Source organism: Aedes aegypti, chromosome 3 (assembly GCF_002204515.2).
Source record: "Aedes aegypti strain LVP_AGWG chromosome 3, AaegL5.0 Primary Assembly, whole genome shotgun sequence".
Classification (NCBI taxonomy): Eukaryota; Metazoa; Arthropoda; class Insecta; order Diptera; family Culicidae; genus Aedes; species Aedes aegypti.
In genome coordinates this window covers 273920142-273932496 of record NC_035109.1, presented here as the reverse complement: position 1 = coordinate 273932496, position 12355 = coordinate 273920142, and the positions used below count along the sequence as shown (strand labels likewise).

At 35.3% G+C, this 12355-nt stretch overlaps 1 non-coding gene across 1 annotated transcript; it reads left to right on the top strand.

The window, feature by feature from the left end:
• Nucleotides 1-384: 384 nt before the first annotated feature.
• On the top strand, nucleotides 385-457 carry Trnar-acg. Its single transcript has one exon. It is a non-coding gene; the product is annotated as a tRNA-Arg (tRNA).
• The last annotated feature ends 11898 nt before the right edge of the window (nucleotides 458-12355 follow it).

Sequence of the window (12355 nt, the reverse complement as noted above, 5' to 3'; positions counted from 1 at the left end):
GTTTCGTTGGTGGCATCTCAAAATGATGGATGCATCTGTTTACGATAGAGCCAAGGAAGGTGGTGAAATGTGCATTGCTGTAGCAACTTTAGGAGAAATTCCTAAAGGGATTTGAAGAAACATTCCAGTGGAATTTTATGACTACGATGAAAAAGAGATCCTGTGATTTAGTCTGAAATACTAAAAATGGGAGGAAAACTTAATGAATTTCTAATAGATTGCCTATATAAAATCCTGGAGAAAAATCTGAAAAAAAAAATTTTTGTACATGCATGTCTGGCAAAATAAGTAAATAAAGTAGATGAATATAAACATAAGGATACCATATTTAAGATCAATGCATAAAACTTCCTCTCATTCTAAATTAAGGTAGAAAATATACAGGGTCCTGTGGCGCAATGGATAACGCGTCTGACTACGGATCAGAAGATTCCAGGTTCGACTCCTGGCAGGATCGCTTTAATCAAGTTTTTTTTTATCACCATCATAAAACAACACCCATCAATCATGTTCCACTCAATGTTCATTTGTAATACCCGATTGTAAAAACCTTCCGCACAACCATCCACACCGGCAACTACTTTATGGTCGTGTGTCCGGAACCGTGTAAGCAAAATTGCTGCCGAAACACGGCGACCAATGTTTCAATTCGCCAAACCAACCGAAGAGCGTGAAAAATAAATCTGTTTTCAGCTCATTTACATTCTCGGCGATCGCCGCGAATCAATCAGCTTCGCGATTATGTTGGGGTGTCACGATGGACACGTAAACATGTGCACATATATTTGCGTATTGCTTATTCATCGTTGGAGCGGGTGGTACAAGTTCCCATTCTCATTAGGCCCGAACGCCAGCTCTCTGGCAAGGAATTTCCTCTCACTTTCTTCGTCCGAATGCGGAGGACGTAGGTGTTGAAGCGGGACGTATCTGGTGCTGCCCGTTGTTGTTTTCGCGGACCGATCATCAGCGATCGCGGTACGTTTATAATAAGCTCACGTTTTGGTTGGATCGGCATGTGTGCGTAGTGTAGTGGATCATTTCTTATTTTTGCTCCTCAGTTGAGGCAGTAGGGTATCCGTATCAGTGATAGAGGTGGTAGGGTACTGGGATAAAACCGTTCAGTGACAAACGTTGAATGCCACAACGTTAAATCGGTTTGAAGTAGTTTATAAAACAATGACTAAACCTGAAATATGAGATATGTTCCTTCAGAGAAGAATCATTCTTCCAAATAATTATCGCTTCCTTTCAATTCTCCCTATCCGACATTTTGCTCTTTTGATGTTTTGACTCTTTGACGTTTATTCCTTTAGATTAATGATGCTCAATCTGCTGTTTCTAGATTTCACTGGAGGTTTCTAGATGCTGCAGGACATCATAAAAAAATACTTAGGAATCCCCAGTTTCCTACTATGTAGTCTCAGATTCTTTGGGATTCCGCACAAATCATAAGAATTTCGTTGAAAATTGTCTGGATATCGCTAGAAATCCACAACAACTTTTGTACATATATGAAACTTCGAGTCTAGTCAAGTGTATTAATACACAGCGAGAGCTTGAAAGAGTCTTGGAATCTGGATCAAACTAAGAATTACCAAGATCTCGCAAAAATGTTTAAGGTTCCACCAATATCAAGTTCCCGTTAGTTATTCACAGGATTGAGCTGGGAGATCCTATAGTTCGCTAGGAACTTCAAGATCCCGCTACTGTCCGTCTCAGACCGCAGAAATCCTCTGTAATTTTCAAGGAATCTGCAGAATTTTGCTGAAAACTCCTAGTTTTCTCTGGAATTCTGCAATAGTTCTCAAAGATCCTCAAGATAACACTAGACATTCCTAGAAATCCTAAAATAAACCATAGGTATAAATCTGGTTGTTTTTAGAAATCCCCTAAAAGCCACACAGATGATGATGATGATGATATAGACTACCATCTATTGTAGCAAGGTATCCACCGGTAGCAATGGTCTTTGCTGACGAAACAATTTGATCAAGACTGTACGACTATTTATATTCAATCATACTCCTGTCTGAAGGACCAAAAGGGAATGGCGGACCCGTAAGCATAGACACTTACGCGAAACCCGCAAGGGACAGAGAATCTCCTTCCAGAAGTAAGTTCACACAAAAAGTCGTAAAATCAAGCCCTTGCTTGCCAGAAAGACCCAATAGATGGGGAGAAGAGCCCGCCCTCTTTCCACGAAATGTTAGCGATAGGAAGTTGACAGTTTCACTCTTCCTATCCATCTCGTTTTAATCGGGTGCCCTGTTGGTTGTTATTATTTTCATTATAGTCAGTTTCAATAGGCAATACATTAAATTGTTTAAATCGCTTACCTTACTGTTGGATATATATGCTGAAACGAATGGTTATGGTTATTGTACTGGTAATGTTTATTGTTTAGTAACGGCAATGGTTCATCTTTATTTATTCCGGTGGCTTACGACATTTATATCCATAGACATTTTCCATCAGAGTAAATATAAACATTCAGTTTCGTTCTGGTATTTAGCGCTTACTAATTCATTGTCATTCTTACTCGATTAAAAAATTTAATTATTTTTTTTATTATGTACTTGTTTGAATCAATAAATCAAAAATCGGTGTTGAGAGGTGTCTGATGAGTGTAACATTTCTGTTGGCTATATTTAATCGGAAAAAGTTCTATCTATTATTTTTTAAAAATGAAGACATCTGTAAAATGATATTTAATTGGGGTTAAACTTTTTGATTTGCAATGAAACGTCTAACATTTTGAGTGTCATTGCCAAATTTTCCTTAAATTATTTCATAAAATATATAGTGTGATCTTTATGATATTTTTCTTAGCCCTATTAAAGACGCATAGTTAGTTTAATCGGGGCCCAGATAGCCGTAGCGGTAAACGCGCAGCTATTCAGCAAGACCAAGCTGAGGGTCGTGGGTTCGAATCCCACCGGTCGAGGATCTTTTCGGGTTGGAAATTTTCTCGACTTCCCAGGGCATTCGAGTATCTTCGTACCTGCCACACGATATACACATGCAAAAATGGTCAATTGGCATAGAAAGCTCTCAGTTAATAACTGTGGAAGTGCTCATAAGAACACTAAGCTGAGAAGCAGGCTTTGTCCCAGTTGGGACGTACCGCCAGAAAGAAGAAGAAGAAGTTAGTTTAATCGATCCATTTTTTTTTTACAGCTAATTTTTGACTAAACTCAAGCTATCCTAATTTCCTCTTCCAGTGTTTATATTTAGGCTTTTGTCGATCGTCTTCTTCTTCTGAAGTCTGTCCGTCTGATATTTCACTATTTGTTTCCTTGTAGATTTCTTCAGCTTTACTTTTAAGCTTATCTCTATCTTTAGCTAATTGTTTCCATTCTTCTGTATCTATGTTATTGTATCTATTCAAATCATTATTAAGTGAATCCTTCCATGTTAAACTTGGTCTGCCTTCCTTCTTCGTTTCGAATCTCATTTTGTAAGCAAGTTTTATTGGATGATTATCTTCTCTTCTTAAAATATGACCATAATAGTTTATCCTCCCTACTCTTACTCTTCTGTTAACAGTTTTCCCATCTAATAGTTTTCGTGCATTGAATTTCAGATTCAATGGCTTCTTACAATTATTGAAAATGTTCCTTAAAATAAGTTTCTCATAATTTGCCATTCCTATTCTGCTTTTCTTGGTTAACACTGCTGCCTTATTTCCATATGTTATAGCAGGAGATAATACTGTTTTATATATTAGTTTGCCTATATCCCATGAGGGTTTAAATTTTTTACAGAATTCGATTACTACTCTACTAGTTTTATATGCACTCACACATCTTAATCTATTGGTTGACTTTCTATCTAGAGTGTCTGTGACACATACTCCTAAGTACCTTATTTTGTCACATACCTTATATTGTCTTCCATTTAGTTTTATATTTTGTGGTTTGGGTGTTTTATTATTTGGGAATCTTAGCAGCAGTTGACATTTGTCATAATTTAGCTCTAATCCCACAATTGACAACTGTTCGTCTAATTCTTTTAACCCTCTAATACCCAAATTTTTATTTTCGATCTAAATATCATTTTTCGTTATCTAAAATCGTTCTAAACACGTTTTGGGCAATGATTTATTTTTAGTCACGAATTTGTGAATTTTGGTTTTTGATTTTTATAATTTTTATTTTTGAACATCCCTATCCTTTTTCATTTTTTCTTGAAGCCTCTTCTGGTTACTGATTTTTGACAATAATAAAAATTTAAGTTTTCAGGATACTTTTAAAAACATGAAATTTTTAATTTTTTTCTGTGATATTTTTTATGTTCCGTGTAATAAACGGAAAAACAGGCTTAAAATTATTTTAATACCACCAAGCTCTTCTTCTGTAATAGGTTGATCGTAGAAAAATATAAAAGGTTCGCATTTTTATATTACACGTTAAATGAACCCCAGGCATTTGTAGGTTATATAGGAATACAATTTTTCAAACAATTTTCAAAGTCATAAAAAACTTGTCTTATATGCATGTTATGAGTCAAGGTTAAAGCCTCAAATAAAATCATTTTGATTTCTGAGCTACGAAAAAATACACAAAATTCCAAAGTGTACCCCGTCTAAAGGCGTATTAGAGGGTTAATAGCTTTTCTAGTTCTTCTTGTTTTTCGCGATTATTATAATATCATCTGCAAAGGCTAAAAGCAAGGGTATTTTCAAACAATTAAGGTTCATTAATCCCCTAAAAGCCACACAGAACCCACAAATCAATTTAGCTAGAATCACAGGATTACACTGTACATTTACAGGATCCTGATGAATTTGTTGAGATTCCACTGAAAAATCAGAAGATTCTAATACAAATTTGCAAGAGGTCGCTGAGTATCCCTAGGATCTCACTAGTAATCTTAGAAAAATCGTCGAAAACTCTCAGAAATGTTATACACAAACCCAGAATCTCGCTTAAAAGCCCCATAGTCTGTTGCTGTGAATCTGAAATAAGTATTTTTCATTAAATTCAATGTATCGAAATTACTTATAATACACCGAAACCCGAGTAACCTTCATTAATGATACACCCACTATAACTGGCTCAGCTACCCTATAGCATTTTTTCCATTTCTTTTTACTTCTATCCTCCCACAGCACGGTGAACGTTCGCATACGTTCATATCGGTGTTTTTTTCATCAGCGGCTATGGTGGTTGTACAGGAATTGCTTCTGATCGTTGATTGATTTTTAATTCAATTTGAAAAGTTCTCACGTTGGGTTTGTTGGATGTTAGTTGATGGTTCGACGCGGTAATATCGTTTATTGTTATTATTGTGATTTCAATTTTATTTGCGTGTTTTTTTAATAAGAATAATAAAATGTGAATTGCAAACCATTTGTTAGGATTTTTATGACGATACGAAAGAGATAGCCAGAATAGCCAGAGTAGCAGTTTTCCTTGAAAATTCAGAAGCTTAACTTACTGTGCAAATCGATGTTCAGAAATTATTTAGTTGAAATGGATCCATTTGTACTGTTATCGAATATGTTTCCGGTGCACTTACCTGTAAATAAAGAAATAAGAATGCGATTAATAAAAAGTTAAACAATTATCACATTTGATACATATATAATCATACATTAATTACATATCATTGATAATATCTATCAATGATGAAATATATCTCTTGATAATTCTGAGCGTTGCCTATAAACAGGTGATTATCATTAACCACAAACTTTTTACAACTTAGTTTGTACTAACAGGTTTACGACCGAACATTTGATTGAAATATTAGTTTGTAATGGTTCATTGAGAAAGAATTTAGAACTAAGAACTAAGCTGGATTTTTTCATAATGGGTTGAAGTTGGAACTTAAGAAGTCTATGATGAATCTATCTATATGATAATACATACGTTTTACAACGTTATTAGAGTATATGCTACTGTCTTTGCAGGATGAATTATTCTTGTCAATTATTTTATTATTCCACCGTTTTTGGATTTAAAGATGAGATGTTTCGTTTTACCAAAATTTTGTAGAACCCTAAAGGGAATTGTGTCAAATGCTATACAAATATTTATCCTACGTTAGTTAAAATATTTAGCTACTATAATTTTTTCGAAGCTCGAAAACTTCTACAATATTATCATTCTTGGAAAAAATGCCTCACATTAGTCATTAAATTTTCAAGCTCTATAGAATTTATTATTCTTAAAAAATGTCATCGTTCTTTATTCATAAATAACTGCTGATTTTTATTCAATTACAGCCTTCACTGTGATTGCTGGTAATATTTTTGAGTTTCAGGTCTTAAAGCCCGGTCTTTGGGCTTGAGATTTTAAAATGTGGGAACCAGACATGATACGGTTAGGCATAGAACTATTTGGTCACCTCGAATTGTTATTGTCTTACTCATGGTGAATCAATTTATTGTGATCTTCAGTTATATTACATTCTTTGGGGCTTGGATGACGGTGTCGATGATATCGATTGATAATAATTTGAATAATAATTCATTCAAAATCATCGAACATGGTAGTCTAGTTTATTCCGTGTACCGGGTTAAGAGAGATGAGTCGACTGAGGTAACAAAAGTTGACTTCTTCCTTATAACATCTACTCGTCGCGATTCATCCAAATGGCAGAATAAGCCTGAATGAGAAAAATATCAGCAAGAAACGTCAAAACTTAAGGAGTCAATCGATGTTCAACTGGATCCCCGAAATATCGCTCGTCGCATAATGAAGACTTGAAGAAAGCTAACTCTTGCACTCTATCATGTTGTTCTAGCAGTACCGTAAACCCACTCCCCGTTTCTAATCACTCAATCACAGTAGTAAAGACAAAATGTGAATCTCTTCAAAAATCTGAAAAATCCATATTCGACTGAATTCTCTACTAAATGTCCTTTCAACCAAATGTCATACACTTTTTTAATAAATTTAATGCTTTACGACGAAACGTCATTCGAACAAATGTCATAGATTCATTGTGTGACAGGTACGAATATACTCTTTGCCCTGGAAAGTCGACGAATTTCATAACCCGAAAAGATCCTCGATCGATAGATTTCGAACCAACGCCCCACAAATTGCATATCAGGTGAATATTTGCTAATTTTCTTTCCATGCTAACCTTGGAGATGCAGAGGTATTCTCGGTCTATAATTACAATAGTTGTTTAACTAACATGCTCCCTTTTTCATGGCAAACGTGATGACATAGTCGACGCGGTAATAAGGTTTATCAAGTTTTGAATTCTCGAATTGTACACATTGAGAGTGGTAAGCCAATCCAAATTTCTTATTGAATGGATCTCTGTACAATTCTGATTGTTCTGGTCAATCTTGTAGCAGTAGTATCTACCATGAGTTCGGAAGAAAATATGGACTTTCAGTGAATCCAGAAATCCAATATTTGTATTTTTGATATTCTGTGGATATTAAAAATTTTCTGAAAGAAATCTGGGACATCAGTAATTATTCTGCAATTCCACTAGATAGTCTGGAATATCCATTGAAACTTTGATATTTGGATGAACGTTTTGTACTGCGGTGAAAATTTTGATTTATGTGAATTCTGGTGAGTACATGACATTTGGGTATAGATTTTTCTTCAGGATTTTTGGGGATTTCTGTGAGAATCATTAGGATTTGAGAAGACATTACAAAGATCATTCTTAGATTCAGGTAGAAATCTTTATAATTACGATGCGTGTTTTTGGGATTTGGTGGTTATCTTCAGAATTCCATTTGGAATTTCTGGGACTTGTGCAAAAATTAGTTGCAATAAGTTTAAATGTGGCCAGAATAATAGAAACTGTAATAGAATTCCAGGGATGTCACCAAAACCCCACCGTCAAGATGATTACTTATTGCTTATTCTAGGAGCTCCATAAATGCCACAATAAGTTGAAAAAGTCCTAGCACAATATCATAAATTTTACTGAAACATGTAGATCCCACATTCCTCATTACAATTCCTACCGATATTCCGTCAGACTAATAGAAATCCTGCTGAAATCTCCCGGTTGCTAGGTTTATCTGAAGGACACTTGCTGTTGTCCTCACATAAACTGAGAGATCATACCAACAGTGTAGTAAACTCTGCAGACTTTGTTTTCGACTGGATGCTTTAAATGGGTATTTTCCACATTTGCTATTTTTACTACACATTATTTTACGGAAATTATTTTGGATCCTTCCTAAGCCGTGTCTAACCACACGGTCCGCGGCTACAGAAGAAAGTCATGCTGAAGGATTCTGGGTTCGATTCCCGCTCGGTCCAGGATCTTTTCGTAATGGAAATTTCCTTGACTTCCCTGTTCATAGAGTACCTGCCATACGATATACGAAAATGGTAACTTTGTCAAAGAAAGCTCTCAGTTAACAACAGTGAAAATGCGCATTGACCACTAAGCTGTAAAGTAGGCTCTATTCCAGTGAGGACGTAATGCCAAGAAGAAAAACATTATTCAGTTACTACATTCATTACGTCCAAAAGATCTCTCCATCAACAGACAGCTTCACGAGCCTCACAGTCTCGTCCCAAGCTACTGTTGTGATGAAACTTCTCGTCGTCAGCCGCCGCTCTTCGATTTTGTTCAGACATTCTCACGCATCTACCAACACACCAAGTCTGTCTGGGTTGCGCAGCCGTATTGGATGCCCCCGAAAATCTAAACGATTCCAGTTTGATGGATCGTGAGAGAACCGCCGATCACGAAAACCTTCGCGAAATAAGGGTTCTCACATTGGAAAAACGATACATTCCCATGGCTTAGCACTACCTTCGGTTCCAACCGAGTGGACGTTTCAGCTGCTTCGATACAGAAATTTGTCCCGCTTCCACCCAGCGCCTAAGCAAGCGATCGTTAGCCGCGTGTCGTGGGTTTCGATTCGGTTCGAAGATTGTCAACCATCGCGGTTCAGTTGTAAGGGTATGCGATATGCGATTCTTCTCGCCGATTGGGTTCGGAATGATATACGGAATTTTTAGCATTGGTAATCACGAAACGGAACAAAATAAGAAAATGTTTCGTAAAACTCGATACGATGATGATAAATGTGAGGTATTTTTCGAAACTAAACAAAATTTCGACCTTTTTCGGGAGCATGCTTTTAACATCATTTGTTTTGATTTTTTATGCGTTTTTGTTTCCTTCTTGATAAATCATGGGGAATCAACTAAAACTTCCTTTCATAATTGAAAGTAAAGCCATAATATGCATAAACCTAATACATTTTTTTTGTCTTATCTTATGGGTTGTTTATAAACTAGACACTAGATGGACTTTTAAAAGAACAGTTTAGAGTTCTGAAATAAAAACTTTGTGAAGTGAATTCATTCATAAATTGTGTAAACTTGCTAAACCAGGAAAATTAGTTCGATAAACAAGGTTTTGGAAAATATACCGAATGGTGTTAAACTATTCACACAACGTTTATAGGGTGTCAGAAAGTAAGGGAACGACTCTGATAACGAGAATCACAATATTTTTCAAAACAAAAAAATATGTTTATATTTTTGTATTTTTCCTTGGGGCATTTTCAATGCTGCCTGTGAAAAATTTGTTTAATAAAATTGTTTTTTATACTGAAATTTTTGGTATTAGAAAATCAATTCTAATCATCAGCACAGACCCTAATTTTGTTTTTTTTTGGAACTTACCTTGTAATGAATGTTTTAATAAATATCCTTTGATGTGATTAGTTCTAGTACATTGTATCTAAGATGTTCCACGAGAAATTTTGTTGAAAATTTAATTTGGTTTTGCTAAATGTTTCATTTTAACAAAATGGTAAAATTCTCAAAAATCGATAGTTTTTCTCTCCATATACAATAATTTCACGAAATCACAGTTTTTCAAGCAATTTCAATATAAAAAAGAAATAATTCATTTAAAATGTTATAATGTGAAATTTCTCTACTTTTGAATAAGCAACAAAAATTTAAGATTTTTACATATTTTGTCGGATATACAAGGACTTGGTTTTACCCCTTTTAAAAATCGACCACAGCTGAAACCAGATATTCAGTCTCTCTTCAAGTTTCATGTACTTAACTTATTACTTTACAATAAAAAAGTGATAGTGTGTTAATTTATCGTATCGAAAAAAACAAAAATATTTTTTCAGATTTTTATTGTACGTACTTTATGCCCTAGCACGAATTCTGAACAAGAAAATCGCTAATATATAACGCAATTTGTGTAGAACTGATAAGAGATCACTAGTCTCCGAATGGCAGTGTAGAAAGTCATGCCCATACTTTCTGGGACACCCTATACATGGATTAAGTAAGCATTCCCAAGGATCCGAATGTGAATTTTCAAATATTAGGGGATCCATTTAAAATTCAGAGCTTTCCCTAAAGGTCTCCAAAAGATTGTTAGGGACTTTGAAAACGTTCCCAAGAACTCCGAAAGTGTTAACAAAGGTTCTCACGATTACCTCTACAAAGCTTTCCAAATATATAGGAAACCTCTAAACCCCCTTGGGAACTATGCTACTTTTCTTCTAATGTGGTTCCCGAATGAAATTTGCTCGAACGCCAGTACCCCAAATGACTCATTTCTACGAATGACACGTTTCCCCGAAAAGTGACGCAGGTCACAAAGTATAATAATAGTCTTCAGTGACCGGGTGGTGAACTATGAAGAACGATAAGCAATGAAAAGAAGGAGCTATTTTTGTTTTTGTTTACTAAACACATATTGCCAAAAATGCAGTGGTGAAGCTCGAAAAAATCGCCAATCAAAGAAGGATGCATGTCAGATGACCGTTTTCACACCACCGTTTAATCTATAAAGTTATGACAATTATGAGTGTCAAAATCATTTCGGGAATATGAGCAATTCGGAGAAACGACATTCATGGAACTGACATTCGGAGAAAAAGTAACACAACCCTTGAGAACTTCTCAAAACTTTATAAAAACTCAAAACTTTATAAAAAAATCATTTGAAAATTCATAATAACAAGCACCTTGAAAATCGAATGAAGAAATAAATCAAGATCTTTTTAGATTTTGGAATTTTCTTTATGATGATCCTGTGGAAAGAAAACGTCTTAGAAAAATTGAAAGGTATATCACGTGGTTTTCGATTTCACAGATAGGTACTTATCAATATAATCACAACATCATGTTTTCGAATGTATAGCATTGATTGTAGTTTACAAACAATTTTTAAAAATTAAATTAGATGACAGAATATTTTCAAAAGTTTGAGACAACGTATATAACTTCAAATACGTTTTTGAATCCTCTGAGCAGAATCCCAATAAAGAGAGTATTGTACCTTTTAATTCCGCCCTAATTGCTTATCTTTTGACAGGTACTCGTAATTATTTCGATTACCACTTGTAGTCTACTTTAATGTCAGTCTAGTGGATGCAAGTATTTGACACTTGTATACACACTAAAATTATTTTACCGAGCTCAGGAAAACGAATCGCCGAGAACCCAACAGCTCATTCTATATTTTACCGAGATTTCGGCAATGCAATTTTTTCACTGAGATCTCGGCGAACGTTACTGAAGATCGGTAAATGTTTGCCGAGATCTTTGTAAAACTTTAACCGAGATTCGGCAATTATTTACCGATACATCAGCTGTTGGGTTGTCGGTGAATCCGTTTACTTATTGTCTAAACGTGACGTCCAATATATCGCCTTATAGTTGAACTTAATAAAAAATGCTCTTGAATATGAAAAAAGATACGCGGTCCTGAGTCATTGGGTCAAAGTACATTAGGTCAAAGTTCGTTAGGCCGTTCAATTTTGTCTGAATAGTTGAAATTTTAAGCTTTCATTCCATACAAAAGATTGGAAATCGGTTAAGGGGTCGTCCATAAATGACGTAGCTTTTTAGGGGGGAGGGGGGTCTTCACGAATTTGTGACGATGTGTGACGAGGGGGAGGGAGGGGTCCTAGCTAGTGGACGTAGCATTTTGAATCACGTCGGTAAAATGAGAGGCGCTGAAAAAATGACATGCGATTAATTTTTTTATCAAATTATTTTTTCTTTGTTTGACTTCTAAAGTTGGGTTCTAAATGATGATTCAGCTTCAAAACATTCATATGACATATGATATATGAAAAAAAAAAATCTAAGAAATTTTTGATTTTTTTAATGTTTTAAATAATTATGTGAACATTCTTCTTCTTCTTCTTGGCATTACGTCCTCACTGGGACAGAGTCGGCTTCTCAGCTTAGTGTTCTTATGAGCACTTCCACAGTTATTAACTGAGAGCTTTCCTTGCCAATGTTGCCATTTTTGCATTCGTATATCGTGTGACAGGTACGATGATACTCTATGCCCAGGGAAGTCTAGGAAATTTCCATTACGAAAAGATCCTGGACCGACTGGGAATCGAACCCAGACACCTTCAGCA